The sequence below is a fragment of the Ranitomeya variabilis genome, chromosome 7, assembly GCF_051348905.1.
Source record: "Ranitomeya variabilis isolate aRanVar5 chromosome 7, aRanVar5.hap1, whole genome shotgun sequence".
In the NCBI taxonomy this organism is placed as follows: domain Eukaryota; kingdom Metazoa; phylum Chordata; class Amphibia; order Anura; family Dendrobatidae; genus Ranitomeya; species Ranitomeya variabilis.
Genome location: NC_135238.1, coordinates 221,448,860 through 221,454,448, shown reverse-complemented (window position 1 = coordinate 221,454,448; position 5,589 = coordinate 221,448,860). Strand labels below are relative to the sequence as shown.

General features: G+C 38.8%; 1 protein-coding gene across 2 annotated transcripts in view; it reads left to right on the top strand.

Moving 5' to 3' along the window:
• MBD5 (methyl-CpG binding domain protein 5) overlaps window positions 1-5,328 on the top strand; it is a 48,887-nt gene extending 43,559 nt beyond the window's left edge. For both annotated transcript variants that reach the window (XM_077273001.1, XM_077273002.1), the window contains one exon: window positions 1-5,328. This exon is cut by the window's left edge and continues 513 nt beyond it. The gene's annotated coding sequence lies outside the window, so the exon portion shown is untranslated.
• Window positions 5,329-5,589: the final 261 nt, after the last annotated feature.

Genomic DNA, 5,589 nt, shown 5'->3' with positions numbered 1-5,589 from the left:
AAAAAAAACCTTCTTTTTTATCATAATGTCAGAGGTGACCGCAATGGGGGCGCGCATCAGTCCTGATTACCTTCCAGGAAGCCCCTTACTCCCATTTCAGGTACCTGTTGGAGAGTGAGATATCAACACAAGTATAAGATTGCATGTCCTCTGCTAACTTAAATCTGCAATAATTCCTTTTTGTTTGTTTTTTTATCATTTGTTGCTGCGATTGCCAATGGTGTACGGGTAGGCTGACCTGGGCAGCTGTCTTATTGTGTCACGCTGCAAGTATGCCTCCACTATGGTGAACACATACCAGACAGCTCACATAAATTTTTTCAGCAGCCTAAAAGTAAGAGGTCAACTGCCTGGTCTGCTGTCCAGGTCAGTATTCAACCTGCTCCTACAAATGCAAATCAGAGAGGTTTCTAAGTTGCATCATGTTTTACAAAAAGGGGTTCTCCACCTAAGTTTTATATTTAGAAAAATTAGCAAAATTATTAGTCTCCTTATGCCCCCTGTAATTTTGGACGGGCAATCAGACTGTGTTTCTGATTGATTGCCATTGTAAGGGAATGACTACAATTATTAACCAATATTATCATATCTGTATACAGTTCACTCCTCAGCTCCCTCTGGTGGTCAGCACAGGAGGTAGCTGGCATCGCCTCTCTTCATATCGCATCAAGGCAGAGTTTACAAAGCTCCTTGGTTTTTATAATAGAGTAGAGTTCAGCAAACAGGTTTGCAGGGTCCTGGCAAGCCTCCTACCTACCGACATGACCCGCCGGTCCGACTAATCAAAAGGTGGAGTCAGGGATGCTGGCGGGTAGGAGGAGATTTGCAGTGCTCTGGTCCAATGACCATGAGAACCAGGGTCCTGCAAAAAATATTGTGCTTAATTTTAAAATCAATACTGAATTTTAACCTAAAATAAACATGATAAAATGCATGTGGTATTGGGCTGAGGGTGGTCCTGTGGGCTGGGCTTTGTGGTGCTCTGGTCTCATATTCATCCTTATGGGCTTAAGTGACAGGTCACTGATCCTCCAGTGACCTGCCTCCTATCTTAAATACTGCGCTTGTGCAGTTCATATTGTGGTCTTTGGGAAAAAAAAAAACCATTATGGAAAAATGTCGTCTGTGACAGATGCTACTGTGCATGCGCCAATACGATTTTCCTGCAGCCATACTTTTTTTTTTCCTCTAACATGACGCTGCTGGCGGATGCGCAGTAGCATCTATCGGCTGGCGACATTTTGCCACAATATGAACTGCGCAAGCGCATTGTGTAAAATAGGAGGCGGGTCAGTGAAGGATCCGATTAAACAACAATCACAAGACTGATTTTATCACCAGGTATCGTTTTAATCAGTATAACGGCGCCAACCTGACACTGTCTGTAGTTTAATTAGCAAAATCCAGACGACTGGTTCGCTTTAGTAAGTGCACATACCCTAAAATCCAAACTGTGAAACCTTTCTAATTAAAGAAAATCAATTGCAAAAATAATTTTTAGCCTTAAATACCTTCATTTAAGTGGGAAAAAAAATCCTGCCAAAGGTGGACAACCCCTTTAAAAATTTAAAAAAAAAAAATTATATTTATTTAGGAGGAGAACTTTTCATGCACCAGCAATGAGAGAAGTGGGCAATGTTCCAGCTCCCTGAAACCAGAGTATATACATGATGCATCCCTCTAAATGCTCCTTAGGGTGCAGTGAGAGGACCATATAAGTCGGAACGCAATGCATGGACTGACCAATGTGTCTCCCGACCTGAACGTGACCGCGTCATATATTTCTATGAAGCTGTCGCACTCTGGTCGGGAGACCCACCGGCCAATTCCTGTATTTCAATCCAATTTATACAGTTGTCTGCCTGCACCCTTAGAGTGATTTTTATGGTCCTCATGGCAGGTGTAAGTCCTCTCTAATCCCCCCCCCCCCCCCCATCCAACTCTTTTCATACTTCTCACATCCCATAATTTTTTTTGTTTTATCTTTTTTTCCAATTGCACTGATTTTCAGCCTAGGCAATTCGTAATCCCCCACATACAATGATTTGTGATTGTCTTTGTTTCTAAGCCACAGCGATGAGATCGTGCCATGGATTTATATTGCTAATTATCTGACACTACAAAACTGTGTGCTATCTACATAGCCTGGCCTTGGAAGCATGCATCTCCATTACACAGTATTAACTCGTCACAAGCAGCTGCCGGGGTGGATTTACCTGATAGCGTAGCTTCCTTTTTTTTTTTTTTTTTTTTTCCTTTGTCTCTTTTTTGTTTTATTTTGTTTCTATCAGTATTATGTAACATATCACAGATTTATTTTATTTAAAAAAAAAAAAGTATTTATACTGTTAACAGATTATATATTAATGTGGCTGAAACATGCAAGTTATTTTATTAACCAAATTATTTATGTTACGTAAAGTGAAAATGTGAAGCTACAGAAGGAAAAAAGAAAAAAAAACACTACGTATAAACGAGCCGACAATATTGTATTGTAACGAAACGTTTTCACTTGTGCATATGTATATTCATAATTCACAATTCATGACTGTGAGCGCATGTGTGAATATACATCTGTTATTTCTGGACCTGATGGATTGCAAAAAATAAAATTAAATTAAAAAAAAAAAAAAGCTCCCTGGTGTGAACACCACAGTTGAATGTACCCATCATCTGCCCTTCTGTACGGGAAGCCATTTTTTTCCTTTCCAGTCAGATGCACTTTGACCGGCCTCAGACCGCCAAATTCTGGGCTTACACATGCCGACCATGGCCGTTAAATGACCACTATTTTTCCCTTTAGGGCTCATTTACACATGCGAGGCACACGTCCGTATCTCGCATGTGTAAACCAAGCTCTGGCGCCGGCACTTTGGAGCGGAGCTGTGCAGCTCCATGTGTTCCTATGCGGCCGCGCGCTCCGCTCTGGAGTGCCGGCTCCACAGCTTGGTTTCCACATGCGAGATACGGACGTGTGCCTCGCATGTGGAAATGAGCCCTAAGGCTACGTTCCCACAAGTTTTTGTTGATTTTATTTTATTTTTTTACTCTTTAACACATTACTTGCCAAATTAGCGATTTTATTTTATTTTTATTTTTTTAAATGACAGATTTTTAATGATTTGGGGCCTAATGAATCAGTAACATAATTTGCAAAAATTTTTCAAGTACGGATTTTTCAGAAAAGGGCGTCCCAATATTCAATAAAAAAATGACAATGACATGATTTCCTATTTTGAACACATTCATTTTACAAACGCAACACAAAAAATTGGACCCAATTACAAAAATTATAAAATCTTAGTTGCTAGAAGCTAAAGATTAGGCGTCCCAAAAAAAGGACATTGGTAGATAATGGGTTAAAAAAAAAAAATTGCAAGTAACCTTTTTACATAATGGGTGCAGAAAATCTGCAACATAAAAAAGCTCACTAAAAACTCATTGTGGCAACATAGCCTTACTCATAGAAATGGTAAGGATCATGTCAGTGCCCCCCAAAAAATTGCCGAAATCCTACTTGTGCGATGTCAAGTTTAGAACAATTGTTTTGCATAAAAGTATTGTCCAACTGATTTTTTTTTTTTTTTTTATGTTTTTGTATTTTTCTTTTCTTTTTTATTTATTTATTTTTTTAAGTTGAACAAATCCAGAAGAGGCAATACTGCCCTCAGCCGATCCCTGTATATTTCCTAATCCGCGATGATCTCTGCTTCCTCTCTGTACACTAGGAATGCCTCTCATTGGCCGAGATGGATCACCGCTATGGTGAGGGATTAGCAAGATCAAGAAGCAGAAACCAGCGAGGATCAGGGGTGCAATGGAACAGGAGTAGGGATAGGGTTGGGATGAGCGGACCCATGGAAGTTCGGATTCTGGTATGAGACCGAACTTTAGTCCAAAGTTTGGTTCGGCTACCAGAACTGTACCCAAACTTTAACCTGAACCTCATTGAAATGAATAGGATCCTGAACGTTGGAGCTGGAAAATCTCTGTCTCTGTCACTCTCACTCCCGAACTGTAAAATGGACCTCCAGGAAAAGTTTGTGTTCTGAGTTAGTTACCAGATACCAGGTGTCCGGTACAAACCCTGAACTTCACAGTTGGGGTTCGCTCATCTCTGAACAGGAGCAGTAAGGATCAGTGACATGCATATTACTGCTTTTATTTTTATGGTACTTGGAATTTTTTGTAAAAAATAAATAAATAAAAATGGGATAAGTATTCTGACATTGATGCGCGCCATATTGTGTTATCTAAGTTGTTACATAATCTGGGGCAATTAGATCATGACCTCTTTATAGTTTACAAAGTTGCTATTAAATGCAACTTTGTTGTATCCAATCAGTAAGTGAAATTTGCACAAACTAATGTAATATTTGCTAGTCCTTTTAAAATTCAAAAAAGAGTTAGACTACCCAAATTATGCAAGGGGAGCACCTAAAGTCATGTGATTGGCCTGTGTCTGATTCCATTGCTACATATATATCGCAATCTGTATTAAAAATATAAAAAATACAAATCTTGCAATTCTCACACTGACCACTGGGTTGTTTTTTACTCTAACAGCCCTAGTGGACAGTGCATAAATTGCATAATTACTAATTTAGGTTATTTTTTCTTAACAAAGATTGTGATATTAAAAAAAAAAAAAAAAAAGAAGCCAAAACAAATGTACACACCGAGTACAAAAAAATAAATATTTAAACAAGAAGTCATTTTGGGTTTTAATTTGGTTACTAAAAAAATGGCCTCCACCGCTGAGTACAGGTGATGGGTACGCTTATTTGACCCTTTCCCCATCCAATGCCCTGACCTACAGATTGTCAAGCGATGTGCGTGCTTAGTGTTCCTTTTTCCGATTGTTCCTGTTGCTCATTATTTGTGCTGTTTGTGTGACTGTTCTCGGACAATATTTTCAGATATTTCTTCTGTTTCATTGTATCGTTTGTATGGATCATGAAGCCATTTCCTCAGTGTTCCCGATTTTTTATTTTTTATTTTTTTTTTTTATTATTTTTTTTCTTCCCGTTCTGTATTTCTCACCACCACTCTGTACTTTACATTGATCGTCTATGTAAAGTGCATGCGATCTTCCTTTTCATTTAATTTTTTTTTCCAACTAGAGTGTATGATAGGAGTAGATGTTTCAGTCCCTAATGTTGTATTTTATTTTTTTTTTTCCAGAGTTTTTCTGTTTGTTTGTTTTTTTCTGTATGCAGTTAATGTAAATATCGTGAGCATTACAGGTCATGCAGTGTTGTGACATTTAAAAAAAAAAAAAAAAATGTTGCACCAACTTTACGATTAAAACAAAAAACTGGTCACATACTTGAAACTCTATTCAGAGCGCCATTTATTTCTGTGTCCAAGCGGTAATGCCAGAGATTGACCAAACCACACTCGCGCCATACGCCTAGATAATGAGGGATCCATTCTTTGTGTTAAATATTTGTGAGGGTCTCAAATGCTGGGATCCTTGATTAATGCTAGAGTGGGGTGGACTTCAGGAGTTTGTGTGACGCAGCGGTCGGGCATGGACATCACCACTCCAGAAAAGTTGGGTCAAAGACAACTAGACAAACAATGCCA